Source organism: Schistocerca serialis, chromosome 2, assembly GCF_023864345.2.
Source record: "Schistocerca serialis cubense isolate TAMUIC-IGC-003099 chromosome 2, iqSchSeri2.2, whole genome shotgun sequence".
Lineage (NCBI taxonomy): Eukaryota > Metazoa > Arthropoda > Insecta > Orthoptera > Acrididae > Schistocerca > Schistocerca serialis.
This window is the reverse complement of record NC_064639.1, coordinates 60569282-60591439: the sequence shown is the minus strand read 5'-3', so window position 1 is coordinate 60591439 and position 22158 is coordinate 60569282.

The window sequence follows — 22158 nt, the reverse complement described above, 5'->3', positions numbered from 1 at the left end:
CCTAACTTTCTATGATTTGCACCTTTCCTGTGAGTCCAGTTTTAGATTCCTATGCTTCACTTCAGGTTTAATGTATCCCTTGGACTTTCTTTTTGACGATGAAACACAGAAATTGCATCCGAATTTAATACAAAAGGCACAATGCCAACTTAAGTACCAGACGACTGACACACTAACTTTCTATGATTTGCACCTTTCCTGTGAGTCCAGTTTTAGATTCCGCTGCTTCACTTCAGGTTTACTGTATAACTTGGACTTTCTCATTGACGATGAAACACAGAAATTGCAACCGAATTTAATACAAGACGCACAATAGCGACTTAAGTACAAGAGGACTGACACTCTAACTTTCAATGATTTGAAACTGTCCTGTGAGTCCAGTTTTAGATTCCGATGCTTCACTTCAGGTTTACTGTATCCCTTGGACATTCTTATTGACGATGAGGCACAGAAATTGCATCCGAATTTATTACAAAAGGCACAATGCCGACTTAAGTACAAGAGGAATGACATTCTAACATTCCATGATATGAACCTCTCCTGTGAGTCCAGTTTTAGATTCCGATTCTTCACTTCAGGTTTACTGTAGCCCTTGGACCTTCTTATTGACGATGAAACATAGAAATTGCATCCGAATTTAATACAAAAGGCACAATGCCGACTTAAGTACAGGAGGACTGACACTCTAACTTTCTATGATTTGAACCTCTCCTGTGAGTCCAGTTTTAGATTCCGATTCTTCACTTCAGGTTTACTGTATCCCTTGGACCTTCTTATTGACGATGAAACACAGAAATATCATTCGAAATTAATACAAAAGGCACAATGAAGACTTAAGTACAAGAGGACTGACACTCTAACTTTCTATGATTCGAACCTCTCCTGTGAGTCCTGTTCTAGATTCCGCTGCTTCACTTCTGGTTTACTGTATAACTTGGACTTTCTTATTGACGATGAAACACAGAAATTGCAACCGAATTTAATACAAGACGCACAATACCGACTTAAGTGCAAGAGGACTGACACTAACTTTCTATGACTTTTACCTCTCCTGTGAGTAAAGATTTAGATTCCGATGCTTCACTTCAGGTTTACTATATCCCTTGGACCTTTCTTATTGACGATGAAAAACAGAAATTGCATCCGAATTTAATACAAAAGGAACAATGCCGACTTAAGTACAAGAGGACTGACATTCTAACTTTCTATGATTTGAACCTCTCCTGTGAGTCCAGTTTTAGAATCCGATGACTCACTTCAGGTTTACTGTATTCCTTTTACATTCTTATTGACGATGAAACACAGAAATTGCAACCGAATTTAACACAAGAAGCACAATGCCGACTTAAGTACGAGAGGACTGACACTCTAACATTCTATGATTTGAACCTCTCCTGTGAGTCCAGTTTTAGATTCCGATGCTTCACTTCAGGTTTACAGTTTACCTAGGACCTTCTTATTGACGATGAAACACAGAAATTGCATCCGAATTTAATACAAAAGGCACAATGCCGACTTAAGTACAGGAGGACTGACACTCTAACTTTCTATGATTTGAACCTCTCCTGTGAGTCCAGTTTTAGATTCCGATTCTTCACTTCAGGTTTACTGTATCCCTTGGACCTTCTTATTGACGATGAAACACAGAAATTGCATCCGAATTTAATACAAAATGCACAATGCCGACTTAAGCACAAGAGGACTGACACTCTCACTTTCTATGATTTTTACCGCTCCTGTGAGTAAAGTTTTAGATTCCGATGCTTCAATCCAGGTTTACTGTATCCCTTGGAAATTCTTATTGACGATGAAACACAGAAATTGCATCAGATTTTATACAAAAGGCACAATGCCGACTTAAGTACAAGTGGAATGACATTCTAACTTTCTATGATATGAACCTCTCCTGTGAGTCCAGTTTTAGATTACGATTCTTCGCTTCAGGTTTACTGTATACCTTGGAACTTCTTATTGACGATGAAACACAGAAAGTTCATCGGAATTAAATTCAAAAGGCACAATGCCGACTTAAGTACAAGGGGACTGACAATCTAACTATCAACGATTTGAACCTCTACTGTGAGTCCAATTTTAGAATCCGATGCTTCACTTCAGGTATACTGTATCCCTTGGACGTTCTTACTGACGATGAAACACAGAAATTGCACCGAATTAAATACAAGAGACACAATGCCGACTTAAGTACGAGAGGACTGACACTCTAACTTTCTATGATTTGAACCTCTACTGTGAGTCCAGTTTTAGATTCCGTTGCTTCACTTCAGGTTTACTGTATAATATGGACCTGCTTATTGACGATGAAACACAGAAATTGCATCGGAATTTAATACAAAAGGCACAATGCCAACTTAAGTACCAGACGACTGACACACTAACTTTCTATGATTTGCACCTTTCCTGTGAGTCCAGTTTTAGATTCCTATGCTTCACTTCAGGTTTACTGTATCCCTTGGACTTTCTTATTGACGATGAAACACAGAAATTGCATCCGAATTTAATACAAAAGGCACAATGCTGACTTAAGTACAAGAGGACTGACACTCTCACTTTCTATGATTTGATCCTCTTCTGTGAGTCCAGTTTTAGATTCCGATGCTTCACTTCAGGTTTCCTGTATCCCTTGGACCTTCTTATTGACGATGAAACACAGAAATTGCATCCGAATTTAATACAAAAGGCACAATGCCGACCTAAGTACAAGAGGATTGACATTCTACCTTTCTATGATTTGCACCTCTCCTGTGAGTCCAGTTATAGATTCCGATGCTTCACTTCAGGTTTACTATATACCTTGGAACTTCTTATTGACGATGTAACACAGAAATTTCATCGGAATTAAATTTAAAAAGCACAATGCCGACTTAAGTACAAGAGGACTGACACTCTAACTTTCTATGATTTGAACCTCTCCTGTGAGTCCAGTTTTAGATTGCGATGCTTCACTTCAGGTTTACTGTAGCCCTTGGACCTTCTTATTGACGATGAAACATAGAAATTGCATCCGAATTTAATACAAAAGGCACAATGCCGACTTAAGTACAGGAGGACTGACGCTCTAACTTTCTATGATTTGAACCACTCCTGTGAGTCCAGTTTTAGATTCCGATTCTCCACTTCAGGTTTACTGTATCCCTTGGGCCTTCTTATTGACGATGAAACACAGAAATATCATTCGAAATTAATACAAAAGGCACAATGCCTACTTAAGTACAAGAGGACTGACACTCTAACTTTCTATGATTCGAACCTCTCCTGTGAGTCCTGTTTTGGATTCCGCTGCTTCACTTCTGGTTTACTGTATAACTTGGACTTTCTTATTGACGATGAAACACAGAAATTGCAACCGAATTTAATACAAGACGCACAATACTGACTTAAGTACGAGAGGACTGACACTCTAACTTTCAATGATTTGAAACTGTCCTGTGAGTCCACTTTTAGATTCCGATGCTTCACTTCAGGTTTACTGTATCCCTTGGACCTTCTTATTGACGATGAAGCACAGAAATTGCATCCGAATTTAATACAAAATGCACAATGCAGACTTAAGTACAAGGGGACTGCCACTCTCAATTTCTATGATTTTTACCTCTCCTGTGAGTAAGGTTTTAGATTCCGATGCTTCAATCCAGTTTTACTGTATCCCTTGGACCTTCTTATTTACGATGAAACGCAGAAATTGCATTCGAATTTAATACAAAAGGACCAATGCCGACTAAAGTACAAGAGGAATGACATTCTAACTCTCTATGATTTGAACCTCTCCTGTGAGTCCAGTTTTAGATTCCGATTCTTCACTTCAGGTTTACTTTATACCTTGGAACGTCTTATTGACGATGAAACACAGAAAGTTCATCGGAATTAAATTCAATAGGCACAATGCTGACTTAAGTACAAGAGGACTGACAAACTAACTATCAATGATTTGAACCTCTACTGTGAGTCCAGTTTTAGATTCCGATGCTTCACTTCAGGTTCACTGTATCCCTTGGACCTTCTTACTGACGATGAAACACAGAAATTGCAACCGAATTAAATACAAGAGGCACAATGCCGACTTAAGTACGAGAGGACTGACACTCTAACTGTCTATGATTTAAACCTCTCCTGTGAGTTCAGTTTTAGGTTCCGTTGCTTCACTTCAGGTTTACTGTATAACTTGGACCTGCTTATTGACGATGAAACACAGAAATTGCATCCGAATTTAATACAAAAGGCACAATGCCGACTTAAGTACCAGACAACTGACACTCTAACTTCCTATGATTTGCACCTTTCCTGTGAGTCCAGTTTTAGATTCCTATGCTTCACTTCAGGTTTACTGTATCCCTTGGACCTTCTTATTGACGATGAAACACAGAAATTGCATCCGAATTTAATATAAAAGGCACAATGCCGACTTAAGTACAAGAGGACTGACACTCTCACTTTCTATGATTTGATCCTCTTCTGTGAGTCCAGTTTTAGATTCCGATGCTTCACTTCAGGTTTACTGTATCCCTTGGACCTTCTTATTGACGATGAAACACAGAAATTGCATCCGAATTTAAAAAAAAATTCACAATGCCGGCTTAAGTACAAGTGGACTGACATTCTAACTTTCTATGATTTGCACCTCTCCTGTGAGTCCAGTTAAGGATTCCGATGCTTCACTTCAGCTTTACTATATACCTTGGAACTTCTTATTGACGATGTAACACAGAAATTTCATCGGAATTAAATTTGAAAGGCACAATGCCGACTTAAGTACAAGAGGACTGACACTCTCACTTTCTATGATTTGATCCTCTTCTGTGAGTCCAGTTTTAGATTCCGATGCTTCACTTCAGGTTTACTGTAGCCCTTGGACCTTCTTATTGACGATGAAACATAGAAATTGCATCCGAATTTAATACAAAAGGCACAATGCCGACTTAAGTACAGGAGGACTGACGCTCTAACTTTCTATGATTTGAACCACTCCTGTGAGTCCAGTTCTAGATTCCGATTCTCCACTTCAGGTTTACTGTATCCCTTGGACCTTCTTATTGACGATGAAACACAGAAATATCATTCGAAATTAATACAAAAGGCACAATGCCTACTTAAGTACAAGAGGACTGACACTCTAACTTTCTATGATTCGAACCTCTCCTGTGAGTCCTGTTTTAGATTCCGCTGCTTCACTTCTGGTTTACTGTATAACTTGGACTTTCTTATTGACGATGAAACACAGAAATTGCAACCGAATTTACTACAAGACGCACAATACCGACTTAAGTACGAGAGGACTGACACTCTAACTTTCAATGATTTGAAACTGTCCTGTGAGTCCACTTTTAGATTCCGATGCTTCACTTCAGGTTTACTGTATCCCTTGGACCTTCTTATTGACGATGAAGCACAGAAATTGCATCCGAATTTAATACAAAATGCACAATGCAGACTTAAGTACAAGGGGACTGCCACTCTCAATTTCTATGATTTTTACCTCTCCTGTGAGTAAAGTTTTAGATTCCGATGCTTCAATCCAGTTTTACTGTATCCCTTGGACCTTCTTATTTACGATGAAACGCAGAAATTGCATTCGAATTTAATACAAAAGGACCAATGCCGACTAAAGTACAAGAGGAATGACATTCTAACTCTCTATGATTTGAACCTCTCCTGTGAGTCCAGTTTTAGATTCCGATTCTTCACTTCAGGTTTACTGTATACCTTGGAACGTCTTATTGACGATGAAACACAGAAAGTTCATCGGAATTAAATTCAATAGGCACAATGCCGACTTAAGTACAAGAGGACTGACAAACTAACTATCAATGATTTGAACCTCTACTGTGAGTCCAGTTTTAGATTCCGATGCTTCACTTCAGGTTCACTGTATCCCTTGGACCTTCTTACTGACGATGAAACACAGAAATTGCAACCGAATTAAATACAAGAGGCACAATGCCGACTTAAGTACGAGAGGACTGACACTCTAACTGTCTATGATTTAAACCTCTCCTGTGAGTTCAGTTTTAGGTTCCGTTGCTTCACTTCAGGTTTACTGTATAACTTGGACCTGCTTATTGACGATGAAACACAGAAATTGCATCCGAATTTAATACAAAAGGCACAATGCCGACTTAAGTACCAGACAACTGACACTCTAACTTCCTATGATTTGCACCTTTCCTGTGAGTCCAGTTTTAGATTCCTATGCTTCACTTCAGGTTTACTGTATCCCTTCGACCTTCTTATTGACGATGAAACACAGAAATTGCATCCGAATTTAATATAAAAGGCACAATGCCGACTTAAGTACAAGAGGACTGACACTCTCACTTTCTATGATTTGATCCTCTTCTGTGAGTCCAGTTTTAGATTCCGATGCTTCACTTCAGGTTTACTGTATCCCTTGGACCTTCTTATTGACGATGAAACACAGAAATTGCATCCGAATTTAAAAAAAAATTCACAATGCCGGCTTAAGTACAAGTGGACTGACATTCTAACTTTCTATGATTTGCACCTCTCCTGTGAGTCCAGTTAAGGATTCCGATGCTTCACTTCAGCTTTACTATATACCTTGGAACTTCTTATTGACGATGTAACACAGAAATTTCATCGGAATTAAATTTGAAAGGCACAATGCCGACTTAAGTACAAGAGGACTGACACTCTCACTTTCTATGATTTGATCCTCTTCTGTGAGTCCAGTTTTAGATTCCGATGCTTCACTTCAGGTTTACTGTAGCCCTTGGACCTTCTTATTGACGATGAAACATAGAAATTGCATCCGAATTTAATACAAAAGGCACAATGCCGACTTAAGTACAGGAGGACTGACGCTCTAACTTTCTATGATTTGAAAAACTCCTGTGAGTCCAGTTCTAGATTCCGATTCTCCACTTCAGGTTTACTGTATCCCTTGGACCTTCTTATTGACGATGAAACACAGAAATATCATTCGAAATTAATACAAAAGGCACAATGCCTACTTAAGTACAAGAGGACTGACACTCTAACTTTCTATGATTCGAACCTCTCCTGTGAGTCCTGTTTTAGATTCCGCTGCTTCACTTCTGGTTTACTGTATAACTTGGACTTTCTTATTGACGATGAAACACAGAAATTGCAACCGAATTAAATACAAGAGGCACAATGCCGACTTAAGTACGAGAGGACTGACACTCTAACTGTCTATGATTTAAACCTCTCCTGTGAGTTCAGTTTTAGATTCCGTTGCTTCACTTCAGGTTTACTGTATAACTTGGACCTGCTTATTGACGATGAAACACAGAAATTGCATCCGAATTTAATACAAAAGGCACAATGCCGACTTAAGTACCAGACAACTGACACTCTAACTTCCTATGATTTGCACCTTTCCTGTGAGTCCAGTTTTAGATTCCTATGCTTCACTTCAGATTTACTGTATCCCTTGGACCTTCTTATTGACGATGAAACACAGAAATTGCATCCGAATTTAATATGAAAGGCACAATGCCGACTTAAGTACAAGAGGACTGACACTCTCACTTTCTATGATTTGATCCTCTTCTGTGAGTCCAGTTTTAGATTCCGATGCTTCACTTCAGGTTTACTGTATCCCTTGGACCTTCTTATTGACGATGAAACACAGAAATTGCATCCGAATTTAAAAAAAAATTCACAATGCCGGCTTAAGTACAAGTGGACTGACATTCTAACTTTCTATGATTGCACCTCTCCTGTGAGTCCAGTTATAGATTCCGATGCTTCACTTCAGCTTTACTATATACCTTGGAACTTCTTATTGACGATGTAACACAGAAATTTCATCGGAATTAAATTTAAAAGGCACAATGCCGACTTAAGTACAAGAGGACTGACACTCTAACTTTCAATGATTTGAAACTGTCCTGTGAGTCCAGTTTTAAATTCCGATGCTTCACTTCAGGTTTACTGTATCCCTTGGACATTCTTATTGACGATGAGGCACAGAAATTGCATCCGCATTTAATACAAAAGGCACAATGCCAACTTAAGTACAAGAGGAATGACATTCTAACATTCCATGATATGAACCTCTCCTGTGAGTCCAGTTTTAGATTCCGATTCTTCACTTCAGGTTTACTGTATACCTTGGAACTTCTTATTGACGATGAAACACAGAAATTGCATCCGAAATTAATACAAAAGACACAATGCCGACTTAGGTACAAGAGGACTGACACTCTAACTTTCTATGATTTGAACCTCTCCTGTGAGTCCAGTTTTAGATTCCGATGCGTCACTTCAGGTTAACTGTATACCTTGGACCTTCTTATTGACGATGAAACACAGAAATTGCATCCGAATTTAATACAAAAGGCACAATGCCGACTTAAGTACAAGAGGACTGACACTCTAACTTTCTATGATTTGAACCTCTCCTGTGAGTCCGGTTTTAGATTCCGAGGCTTCACTTCAGGTTTACTGTATACCTTGGACCTTGTTATTGACGGTAAAACACAGAAATTGCATTCGAATGTAATACAAAAGGCACAATGCCGACTTAAGTACCAGACGACTGACACTCTAAATTTCTATGATTTCAGCTTTCCTGTGAGTCCAGTTTAAGATTCCGATGCTTCACTTTAGGTTTACTGTATCCCTTGGACCTTCTTATTGACGATGAAACACAGAAATTGCATCTGAATTTAATACAAAAGGCACAATGCCGACTTAAGTACAAGAGGACTGATACTCTCACATTCTATGATTTGAACCTCTCCTGTGAGTCCAGTTTTAGATTCCGATGCTTCACTTCAGGTTTACTGTATCCCTTGGACCTTCTTATTGACGATGAAACGCAGAAATTGCATCCGAATTTAATACAAAATGCACAATGCCGACTTAAGTACAAGAGGACTGATACTCTCATATTCTATGATTTGAACCTCTATTGTGAGTCCAGTTTTAGATTCCGATTCGTCACTTCAGGTTTACTGTATCCCTTGGACCTTCTTATTGACGATGCAACACAGAAATTGCATCCGAATTTAATACGAAGGGCACAATGCCGACTTAAGTACAAGAGGACAGACACTCTCACTTTCTATGATAGGAACCTCTTCTGTGAGTCCAGTTTTAGATTCCAATGCTTCACTTCACTTTTACTGTATACCTTGGACCTTCTTATTGACGATGAAACACAGAAATTGCATCCGAATTTAATGCAAATGGCTCAATGCCGACTTAAGTACAAGAGGACTGACACTCTGACTTTCTAAGATTTGAACCTCTCCTGTGAGTCCTGTTTTCGATTCCGATGCCTCATTTCAGGTTTACTGTATCCCTAGGACCTTCTTATTGACGATGAGGCACAGAAATTGCATCCGAGTCTAATACAAAATGCACAATGCCGACTTAAGTACAAGAGGACTGACACTCTCACTTTCTATGATTTTTACCTCTTCTGTGAGTAAAGTTTTAGATTCCGATGCTTCAATCCAGGTTTTACTGTATCCCTTAGACCTTCTTATTGACGATGAAACACAGAAATTGCATCCGAATTTAATACAAAAGGCACAATGCCGATTTAAGTACAAGGGGAATGACATTCTAACATTCCATGATATGAACCTCTCCTGTGAGACCAGTTTTAGATTCCGATTCTTCACTTCAGGTTTACTGTATACCTTGGAACTTCTTATTGACGATGAAACACAGAAATTGCATCCGAAATTAATACAAAAGGCACAATGCCGACTTAGGTACAAGAGGACTGACACTCTAACTATCTATGATTTAAACCTCTCCTGTGAGTCCAGTTTTAGATTCCGATGCTTTACTTCATTTTAAGTGTATACCTTGGAACTTCTTATTGACAATGAAACACAGAAATTGCATCCTAATTTAATACAAAAAGCACAATGCCGACATAAGAACAAGAGGACTGACACTCTAACTTTCTACGATTTGAACCTCTCCTGTGAGTCCGGTTTTAGATTCCGATGCTTCACTTCAGGTTTACTTTACACCTTGGACCTTGTTATTGACGATAAAACACAGAAATTGCATTCGAATGTAATACAAATGGCACAATGCTGACTTAAGTACCAGACGACTGACACTCTAAATTTCTATGATTTGCACCTTTCCTGTGAGTCCAGTTTTAGATTCCGATGCTTCACTTCAGGTTTACTGTATCCCTTGGACCTTCTTATTGACGATGAAACACAGAAATTGCATCTGAATTTAATACAAAACTCACAATGCCGACTTAAGTACAAGAGGACTGATACTCTCACATTCTGTGATTTGGACCTCTCCTGTGAGTCCAGTTTTAGATTCCGATGCTTTACTTCAGGTTTACTGTATCCCTTGGACCTTCTTATTGACGATGAAACACAGAATTTGCATCCGAATTTAATACAAAAGGCACAATGCCGACTTCGGTACAAGAGGCTGACATTCCAACTTTCTATGATTTTCACCTCTCCTGTGAGTCCAGTTTTAGATTCCGATGCTTCACTTCAGGTTTACTATATACCTTGGAACTTCTTATTGACGATGAAACACAGAAATTTCATCGGAATTAAATATAAAAGGCACAATGCCGACTTAAGTACAAGAGGACTAACACTCTAACTTTCTCTGATTCGAACCTCCCTTGTGAGTCCAGTTTTAGATTCCGATGCTTCACTTCAGGTTTCCTGTAGCCCTTGGACCTTCTTATTGACGATGAAACACAGATATCCCATCCGAATTTAATACAAAAGGTACAATGCCGACTTAAGTACAAGAGGACTGACACTCTGACAATTTATGATTTGAACCTCTCCTGTGAGTCCAGTTATAGATTCCGATTCTTCACTTCAGGTTTACTGTATCCCTTGGACCTTCTTATTGACGATGAAAAACAGAAATATCATTCGAATTCAATACAAAAGGCACAATGCCGTCTTAAGTACAAGAGGACTAACACTCTCACTTTCATTGATTTGAACCTCTCCTGTATGTCCAGTTTAAGATTCCGATGCTTCACTTCAGGTTTACTGTATCCCTTGGACCTTCTTATTGACGATGCAACACAGAAATTACATCCTAATTTAATACGAAAGGCACAATGCCGACTTAAGTACAAGAGGACAGACACTCTCACTTTCTATGATTGGAACCTCTTCTGTGAGTCCAGTTTTAGATTCCAATTCTTCACTTCAGGTTTATTGTTCCTTGGACCTTCTTATTGACGATGAACCACAGAAATTGCATCTGAATTTAATACAAAACTCACAATGCCGACATAAGTACAAGAGGACTGATACTCTCACATTCTGTGATTTGGACCTCTCCTGTGAGTCCTGTTTTCGATTCCGATGCCTCACTTCAGGTTTACTGTATCCCTTGGACCTTCTTATTGACGATGTGGCACAGAAATTGCATCCGAATTTAATACAAAATGCACAATGCCGACTTAAGTACAAGAGGACTGACACTCTCACTTTCTATGATTTTTACCTCTCCTGTGAGTAAAGTTTTAGATTCCGATGCTTCAATCCAGGTTTACTGTATCCCTTGGACCTTCTTATTGACGATGAAACACAGAAATTGCTTCCGAATTTAATACAAAAGGCACAATGCCGACTTAAGTACAAGAGGAATGACATTCTAACATTCCATGATATGAACCTCTCCTGTGAGTCCAGTTTTAGATTCCGATTCTTCACTTCAAGTTTACTGTATACCTTCGGCCTTCTTATTGACGACTAAACACAGAAATTGCATCCGAATTTAGTAGAAAAGGCACAATGCCGACTTAAGTACAAGAGGACTGACACTCTAAATTTCTATGATTTGAACCTCTCCTGTAAGTCCAGTTTCAGATTCCGATGCCTCACTTCTGGTTTACTGTATCTCTTGGACCTTCTTATTGACGATGAAACACAGAAATATCATCCGAATTTAATACAAAAGGCACAATGCCGACTTAAGTACAAGAGGACTGACACTCTACCTTTCTATGATTTGAACCTCTCCTGTGAGTCCAGTTTTAGATTCCGATGCTTCACTTCAGGTTTACTGTATCCCTGGGATCTTCTTATTGACGATGAAACACAGAAATTACATCCGAATTTCATATAAAAGGCACAATGCTGACTTAAGTACAAGAGGACTGACACTCTCACTTTCTATGATTTGAACCTCTTCTGTGAGTCCAGTTTTAGATCAAGATGCTTCACTTCACGTTTACTGTAACCCTTGGACGTTTTTACTGACGATGAAACACAGAAATTGCAACCGAATTAAATACAAGAGGCACAATGCCGACTTAAGTACGAGAGGACTGACACTCTAACTTTCTATGATTTGAACCTCTCCTGTGTGTCCAGTTTTAGATTCCGTTGCTTCACTTCAGGTTTACTGTATATCTTGGACCTGCTTATTGACGATGAAACGCAGAAATTGCATCCGAATTTAATACAAAAGGCACAATACCGACTTAAGTACCAGACGACAGACACTCTAACTTTCTATGATTTGCACCTTTCCTGTGAGTCCTGTTTTAGATTCCGATGCTTCACTTCAGGTTTACTGTATCCCTTGGACCATCTTATTGACGATGAAACACTGAAATTGCATCCGAATGTAGTACAAAAGGCACAATGCCGACATAAGTACAAGAGGACTGACACTCTCACTTTCTATGATTTGAACCTCTCCTGTGAGTCCAGTTTTAGATTCCGATGCTTCACTTCAGGTTTACTGTATCCGTTGGACCTTCTTACTGACGATGAAACACAGAAATTGCATCCGAATTTAATACAAAAGGCAATTTGCCGACTTAAGTACAAGAGGACTGACACTCTAACTTTCTAAGATTTGAACCTCTCCTGTGAGACCTGTTTTCGATTCCGATGTCTCAATTCAGGTTTACTGTATCCCTTGGACCTTCTTACTGACGACGAAACACAGAAATTGCATCCATATTAAATACAAGAGGCACAATGACAACTTAAGTACAAGAGGACTGACACTCTAACTTTCTATGATTTGAACCTCTCCTGTGAGTCCAGTTTTAGATTCCGATGCTTCACTTCAGAATTACTGTAGAGCTTGGACCTTCTTATTGACGATGAAACACAGAAATTGGATTGGTAATAAATTCAAAAGGCACAATACCGACTTAGGTACAAGAGGACTGGCACTTTAACTTTCTATGATTTGAACCTCTCCTGTGAGTCCAGTTTTTGATACCGATGCTTCACTTCAGGTTTACTGTATCGCTTGGATCTTCGTATTGACGATGAAAAACAGAAATTGCATCCGAATTTAATACGAAATGCACAATGCCGACTTAAGTACAGGTGGACTGACACTCTCACTTTCTATGATTTTTACCTCTCCTGCGGGTAAAGTTTTAGATTCTGATGCTTCAATCCAAGTTTACTGTGTCCCTTGGAACTTCTTATTGACGATGAAACACAGACATTGCATCCGAATTTAATACAAAAAGCACAATGCCGACTTAAGTACAAGAGGAATGACATTCTAACTTGCTATGATTTGAACCTCTCCTGTGAGTCCACTTTTAGATTCCGATTCTTCACTTCAGGTTTACTGTATACCTTGGAACTTCTTATTGACGATGAAACACAGAAAGTTCATCGGAATTAAATTCAAAAGACACAATGCCGACTTAAGTAAAAGAGGACACACAATCTAACTATCAATGATTTGAACCTCTACTGTAAGTCCAGTTTTAGATTCCGATGCTTCGCTTAAGGTCTACTGTATCCCTTGGACGTTCTTACTGACGATGAAACACAGAAATTGCAATCGAATTAAATACAAGAGGCACAAAGCCGACTTAAGTACGAGAGGACTGACTATCTAACTTTCTATGATTTGAACCTCTCCTGTGAGTCCAGTTTTAGATTCCGTTGCTTCACTTCAGGTTTACTGTATAACTTGGACCTGCTTATTGACGATGAAACACAGAAATTGCATCCGAATTTAATACAAAAGGCACAATGCCGACTTAAGTACAAGAGGACTGACACTCTAACTTTCCATGATTTTAACCTCTCCTGTGAGTCCAGTTTTAGATTCCGATGCTTCACTTCAGGTTTACTGTATCCCCTGGACTTTCTTTTTTACGATGAAGCAGAGAAATTGCATCGGAGTTAAATTCAAAAGGCACAATGCCGACTTATGTACAAGAGGACTAACACTCTAACTTTCCATGATTTTAACCTCTCCTGTGAGTCCAGTTTTAGATTCCGATGCTTCACTTCAGGTTTACTGTATCCCCTGGACTTTCTTTTTTACGATGAAGCAGAGAAATTGCATCGGAGTTAAATTCAAAATGCACAATGCCGACTTAAGTACGAGACGACTCACACTATAAATTTCTATGATTTGAAACTCTCCTGTGAGTCCAGTTGTAGATTCCGATGCTTCACCTCAGGTTAACTGTATCCCTTGGACCTTCTTACTGACGACGAGACACAGAAATTGTATCCGAATTTAATACAAAAGTCACAATGCCGACTTAAGTACAAGAGGACTAACACTCTCACTATCTATGATTTGAACCTCTCCTGTGAGCCCGGTTTTAGATTCCGATGCTTCACTTCAGGTTTATTGTATCTCTTGGACCTTCTTATTGACGATGAAACACAGAAATTGCATCCGAATTTAATACGAAAGGCACAATGCCGCCTTAAGTACAAGAGGACTGACACTCTCACTTTCTATGATTGGAACCTCTTCTGTGAGTCCAGTTTTAGATTCCGATGCTTCACTTCAGGTTTACGGTATACCTTGGACCTTCTTATTGACCATGAAACACAGAAATTGCATCCGAATTTAATGCAAAAGGCACAATGCCGACATAAGTTCAAGAGGACTGACACTCTAACTTTCTATAATTTGAACTTCTCCTGTGAGTCCAGTTTTAGTATACGATGCTTCACTTCAGGTTTACTATATACCTTGGAACTTCTTATTGACGATGAAACACAGAAATTGCATCTTAATTAAATTCAAAATGCACAATGCCGAATTAAGTACAAGAGGACTGACACTCTAACTTTCTATGATTTGAACCTCTCCTGTGAGTCCAGTTTTAGATTCCGATGCTACACTTCAGGTGTACTGTATCTCTTGGACCGTCTTATTGACGATGAAACACAGAAATTGCATCCGTATTTAATACAAAAGGCACAGTGTCGACTTAAGTACAAGAGGACTTACACTCTAACTTTCTATGATTTGAACCTCTCCTGTAAGTCCAGTTTTAGATTTCGATGCTTCACTTCAGGATTACTGTATACCTTGGGCTTTCTTAATGACGATGAAACACAGAAATTGCATTGGAATTAAATTCAAAAGGCATAATGCCGACTTAAGTACAAGAGGACTGGTACTCTAACTTTCATTGATTTGAACCTCTCCTGTGGGTCCAGTTTTAGATGCCGATGCTACACTTCAGGTTTACTGTATACCATGGACATTCTTATTGACGATGTAGCACAAAAATTGCATCAGAATTAAATTCAAAAGGCACAATGCCGACATAAGTACAAGAGTACTGGCGATCTAACTTTCTATGATTTGAATCGCTCCTGTGAGTCCAGTTTTAAATTCCGATGCTTCACTTCAAGTTTACTGTATACCTTCGAGCTTCTTATTGACGATGAAACACAGATATTGCATCCGAATTTAATACAAAAGGCACAATGCCGATTTAAATACAAGAGGACTGACACTCTAACTAAAATGAATTGAACCAATCCTGTGAGTCAAGTTTTAGATTCCGGTGCTTCACTTCTGGTTTACTGTATACCTTGGAACTTGTTATTGACGATGAAACACAGAAATTACATCGGAATTAAATTCAAAAGGCACAATGCCGACTTAAGTGCAAGAGGATTGACACTCTAACATTCAATGATTGGAAACACTCCTGTGAGTCCAGTTTTAGATTCCAATGCTTCACTTCAGGTTTACTGTATGCCTTGGACCTTCTTACTGACGACGAAACACAGAAATTGTATCCGAACTTAATACAAAAGTCACAATGCCGACTTAAGTACAAGAGGGCTGACACTCTCACTTTCTATGATTTGAACCTCTCCTGTGAGTCCAGCTTTAGATTCCGATGCTAGAATTCAGGTTTACTGTATACCATGGACCTTCTTACTGACGATGAAGCACAGAAATTGCATCTGAATGAAATTTAAAAGGCACAATGCCAAATTAAGAAAAAGAGGACTGACTCTCTAACTTTCTATCATTTGAACCTCTCCTGTGAGTCCAGTTATAGATTCCGATGCCTCACTTCAGGTTTACTGTATTCCTTGGACTTTCTTATTGATGATGAAACACAGAAATTGCAACCGAATTAAATAGAAAAGGCACAATGCCGACCTAAGTGCGAGTGGACTGACACTCTAAATTTTTATGATTTTTAACTCTCCTGTGAGTAAAGTTTTAGATTCCGATGCTTCAATGCAAGTTTACTGTATCCCTTGGGCCTTCTTATTGACGATGAAACACAGAAATTGTTTTCCGAATTTAATTCCAAAGGCACAATGCCGACTTAGGTACAAGAGGAATGACATTCTAACTTTCTATGATTTGAACCTCTCCTGTGAGTCCAGTTTTAGATTCCGTTGCTTCACTTCAGGTTTACTGTATAACTTGGACCTGCTTATTGACGATGAAACACAGAAATAGCATCCGAATTTAATACAGAAGGCACAATGCCGTTTTAAGTACCAGACGACTGACACTCAAACTTTCTATGATTTGCACCTTTCCTGTGAGTCCAGTTTTAGAATCCGATGCTTCACTTCAGGTTTACTGTATCCCTTGGACCTTCTTATTGACGATGAAATACAGAAATTGAATCCGAATTTAACACAAAAGGCACAATGCCGACTTAAGAACAAGAGGAGTGACACTCTCACTTTCTATGATTTGTAACTCTCCTGTGAGTCCAGTTTTAGATTCCGATGCTTCACTTCAGGTTTACTGTATCCCTTTGACATTCTTATTGACGATGAAACACAGAAATTGCATCCGAATTTAATACAAAAGGCACAATGCCGACTTAAGTACAAGAGGACGGACATTCCATCTTCGTATGATTTGCACCCCTCCTGTGAGTCCAGTTTTAGATTCCGATGCTTCACTTCAGGTTTACTACATACCTTGGAACTTCTTATTGACGATGAAACACAGAAATTTCATCGGAATTAAATTTAAAAGGCACAATGCCGACTTAAGTACAAGAGGAATGACACTCGAACTATCAATGATTTGAACCTCTCCTGTGAGTCCAGTTTTTGATTCCGATGCTTGACTTCAGGTTTACTGAATCCCTTGGACCTTCTTACTGACGATGAAACACAGAAATTGCATCCAAGTTTAATACAAAAGGCACAATGCCGACTTAAGTACAAGAGGACTGACACTATAACTTTCTATGATTTGAACCTCTCCTGTGAGTCCAGTTTTAGATTCCGATGCTTCGCTTCAGGTTTACTGTATCCCCTGGACTTTCTTTTTGACGATGAAGCAGAGAAATTGCATCGGAATTAAATTCAAAAGGCACAATGCCGACTTAAGTCCAAGAGGACTAACACTCCAACTTTCTATGAATTGAACCTGTCCTGTAAATCCAGTTTTAGATTCCGGTGCTTCACTTCAGGTTTACTGTTTACCTTGGAATTTCTTATTGACGATGAAACACAGAAATTGCATCGGAAATAAAATCAAAAGGCACAATGCCGACTTAAGTACAAGAGGACTGACACTTTAACTTTCTATGATTTGAACCTCTCCTGTGAGTCCAGTTTTAGATTCCGATGCTTCACTTCAGGTTTACTGTATCTCATGGACCGTCTTATTGACGATGAAACACAGAAATTGCATCCGAATTTAATACAAAAGGCACAGTCTCGACTTAAGTACAAGAGGACTTACACTCTAACTTTCTATGATTTGAACCTCTCCTGTAAGTCCAGTTTTAGATTTCGATGCTTCACTTCAGGATTACTGTATACCTTGGACTTTCTTAATGACGATGAAACACAGAAATTGCATTGGAATTAAACTCAAAAGGCATAATGCCGACTTAAGTACAAGAGGACTAGCACTCTAACTTCCATTGATTTGAACCTCTCCTGTGGGTCCAGTTTTAGATGCTGATGCTACACTTCAGGTTTACTGTATACCATGGACATTCTTATTGACGATGTAGCACAAAAATTGCATCATAATTAAATTCAAAAGGCACAATGCCGACATAAGTACAAGAGTACTGGCGATCCAACTTTCTATGATTTGAATCGCTCCTGTGAGTCCAGTTTTAAATTCCGATTCTTCACTTCAAGTTTACTGTATACCTTCGAGCTTCTTATTGACGATGAAACACAGATATTGCATCCGAATTTAATACAAAAGGCACAATGCCGATTTAAATACAAGAGGACTGACACTCTAACTATCAATGAATTGAACCAGTCCTGTGAGTCAAGTTTTGGATTCCCGTGCTTCACTTCTGGTTTACTGTATACCTTGGAACTTGTTATTGACGATGAAACACAGAAATTACATCGGAATTAAATTCAAAAGGCACAATGCCGACTTAAGTGCAAGAGGACTGACACTCTAACATTCTATGATTTGAAACACTCCTGTGAGTCCAGTTTTAGATTCCAATGCTTCACTTCAGGTTTACTGTATCCCATGGACCTTCTTACTGACGACGAGACACAGAAATTGTATCCGAATTTAATACAAAAGTCACAATGCCGACTTAAGTACAAGAGGACTGACACTCTCACTTTCTATGATTTGAACCTCTCCTGTGAGTCCAGCTTTAGATTCCGTTGCCTCACTTCAGGTTTACTGTATAACTTGGACCTGCTTATTGACGATGAAACACAGAAATAGTATCCGAATTTAATACAGAAGGCACAATGCCGTTTTAAGTACCAGACGACTGACACTCAAACTTTCTATGATTTGCACCTTTCCTTTGAGTCCAGTTTTAGAATCCGATGCTTCACTTCAGGTTTACTGTATCCCTTGGACCTTCTTATTGACGATGAAATACAGAAATTGAATCCGAATTTAATACAAAAGGCTCAATGCCGACTTAAGAACAAGAGGAGTGACACTCCCACTTTCTATGATTTGAACCTCTCCTGTGAGTCCAGTTTTAGATTCCGATGCTTCACTTCAGGTTTACTGTATCCCTTTGACATTCTTATTGACGATGAAACACAGAAATTGCATCCGAATTTAATACAAAAGGCACAATGCCGACTTAAGTACAAGAGGACGGACATTCCATCTTTCTATGATTTGCACCTCTCCTGTGAGTCCAGTTTTAGATTCCGATGCTTCACTTCAGGTTTACTATATACCTTGGAACTTCTTATTGACGATGAAACACAGAAATTTCATCGGAATTAAATTTAAAAGGCACAATGCCGACTTAAGTACAAGAGGAATGACACTCGAACTATCAATGATTTGAACCTCTCCTGTGAGTCCAGTTTTTGATTCCGATGCTTGACTTCAGGTTTACTGAATCCCTTGGACCTTCTTACTGACGATGAAACACAGAAATTGCATCCAAATTTAATACAAAAGGCACAATGCTGACTTAAGTACAAGAGGACTGACACTATAACTTTCTATGATTTGAACCTCTCCTGTGAGTCCAGTTTTAGATTCCGATGCTTCGCTTCAGGTTTACTGTATCCCCTGGACTTTCTTTTTGACGATGAAGCAGAGAAATTGCATCGGAATTAAATTCAAAAGGCACAATGCCGACTTAAGTACAAGAGGACTAACACTCTAACTTTCTTTGATTTGAACCTCTCCTGTGAGTTCAGTTTTAGATACCGATGCTTCACTTCAGGTTCACTGTAGCCCTTGGACCTTCTTACTGACGATGAAACACAGAAATTGCATCCGAATTTAATACAAAAGGCACAATGCCGACTTAAGTACAAGAGGACTGACACTCTAACTTTCTATGATTTGAACCTCTCCTGTGAGTCCAGTTTTAGATTCCGATGCTTCACTTCAGGTTTACTGTATCTCATGGACCGTCTTATTGACGATGAAACACAGAAATTGCATCCGAATTTAGTACATGAGGCACAGTGTCGACTTAAGTACAAGAGGACTTACACTCTAACTTTCTATGATTTGAACCTCTCCTGTAAGTCCAGTTTTAGATTTCGATGCTTCACTTCAGGATTACTGTATACCTTGGACTTTCTTAATGACGATGAAGAACAGAAATTGCGTTGGAATTAAATTCAAAATGCATAATGCCGACTTAAGTACAAGAGGACTGGCACTCTAACTTCCATTGATTTGAACGTCTCCTGTGGGTCCAGTTTTAGATGCCGATGCTACACTTCAGGTTTACTGTATACCATGGACATTCTTATTGACGATGTAGTACAAAAATTGCATCATAATTAAATTCAAAAGGCACAATGCCGACATAAGTACAAGAGTACTGGCGATCCAACTTTCTATGATTTGAATCGCTCCTGTGAGTCCAGTTTTAAATTCCGATGCTTCACTTCAAGTTTACTGTATACCTTCGAGCTTCTTATTGACGATGAAACACAGATATTGCATCCGAATTTAATACAAAAGGCACAATGCCGACTTAAGTACAAGAGGACCGACACGCTAATTTTCTATGATTTAAACCTCTCCTGTGAGTCCAGTTTTAGATTCCGATGCTTCACTTCAGGTTTACTGTAGCCCTTGGACCTTCATATTGACGATGAAACACAGAAACTGCATCCGAATTTAATACAAAAGGCACAATGCCAACTTAAGTACAAGAGGACTGACACTCTAACTTTCTATGATTTGAACCTTTCCTGTGAGTCCAGTTTTAGATTCCGATTCTTCACTTCAGGTTCACTGTATCCCTTGGACCTTCTTATTGACGATAAAACACAGAAATATCATTCGAATTTAATACAAAAGGCACAAAGCCAATTTAAGTACAAGAGGACTGACATTCTAACTCTCTATGAATTGAACCTGTCCTGTAAATCCAGTTTTAGATTCCGGTGCTTCACTTCAGGTTTACTGTTTACCTTGGAATTTCTTATTGACGATGAAACACAGAAATTGCATCGGAAATAAAATCAAAAGGCACAATGCCGACTTAAGTACAAGAGGACTGACACTCTAACTTTCTATGATTTGAACCTCTCCTGTGAGTCCAGTTTTAGATTCCGATGCTTCACTTCAGGTTTACTGTATCTCATGGACCGTCTTATTGACGATGAAACACAGAAATTGCATCCGAATTTAATACAAAAGGCACAGTCTCGACTTAAGTACAAGAGGACTTACACTCTAACTTTCTATGATTTGAACCTCTCCTGTAAGTCCAGTTTTAGATTTCGATGCTTCACTTCAGGATTACTGTATACCTTGGACTTTCTTAATGACGATGAAACACAGAAATTGCATTGGAATTAAATTCAAAAGGCATAATGCCGACTTAAGTACAAGAGGACTGGCACTCTAACTTCCATTGATTTGAACCTCTCCTGTGGGTCCAGTTTTAGATGCTGATGCTACACTTCAGGTTTACTGTATACCATGGACATTCTTATTGACGATGTAGCACAAAAATTGCATCATAATTAAATTCAAAAGGCACAATGCCGACATAAGTACAAGAGTACTGGCGATCCAACTTTCTATGATTTGAATCGCTCCTGTGAGTCCAGTTTTAAATTCCGATGCTTCACTTCAAGTTTACTGTATACCTTCGAGCTTCTTATTGACGATGAAACACAGATATTGCATCCGAATTTAATACAAAAGGCACAATGCCGATTTAAATACAAGAGGACTGACACTCCAACTATCAATGAATTGAACCAGTCCTGTGAGTCAAGTTTTAGATTCCCGTGCTTCACTTCTGGTTTACTGTATACCTTGGAACTTTTTATTGACGATGAAACACAGAAATTACATCGGAATTAAATTCAAAAGGCACAATGCCGACTTAAGTGCAAGAGGACTGACACTCTAACATTCTATGATTTGAAACACTCCTGTGAGTCCAGTTTTAGATTCCAATGCTTCACTTCAGGTTTACTGTATCCCATGGACCTTCTTACTGACGACGAGACA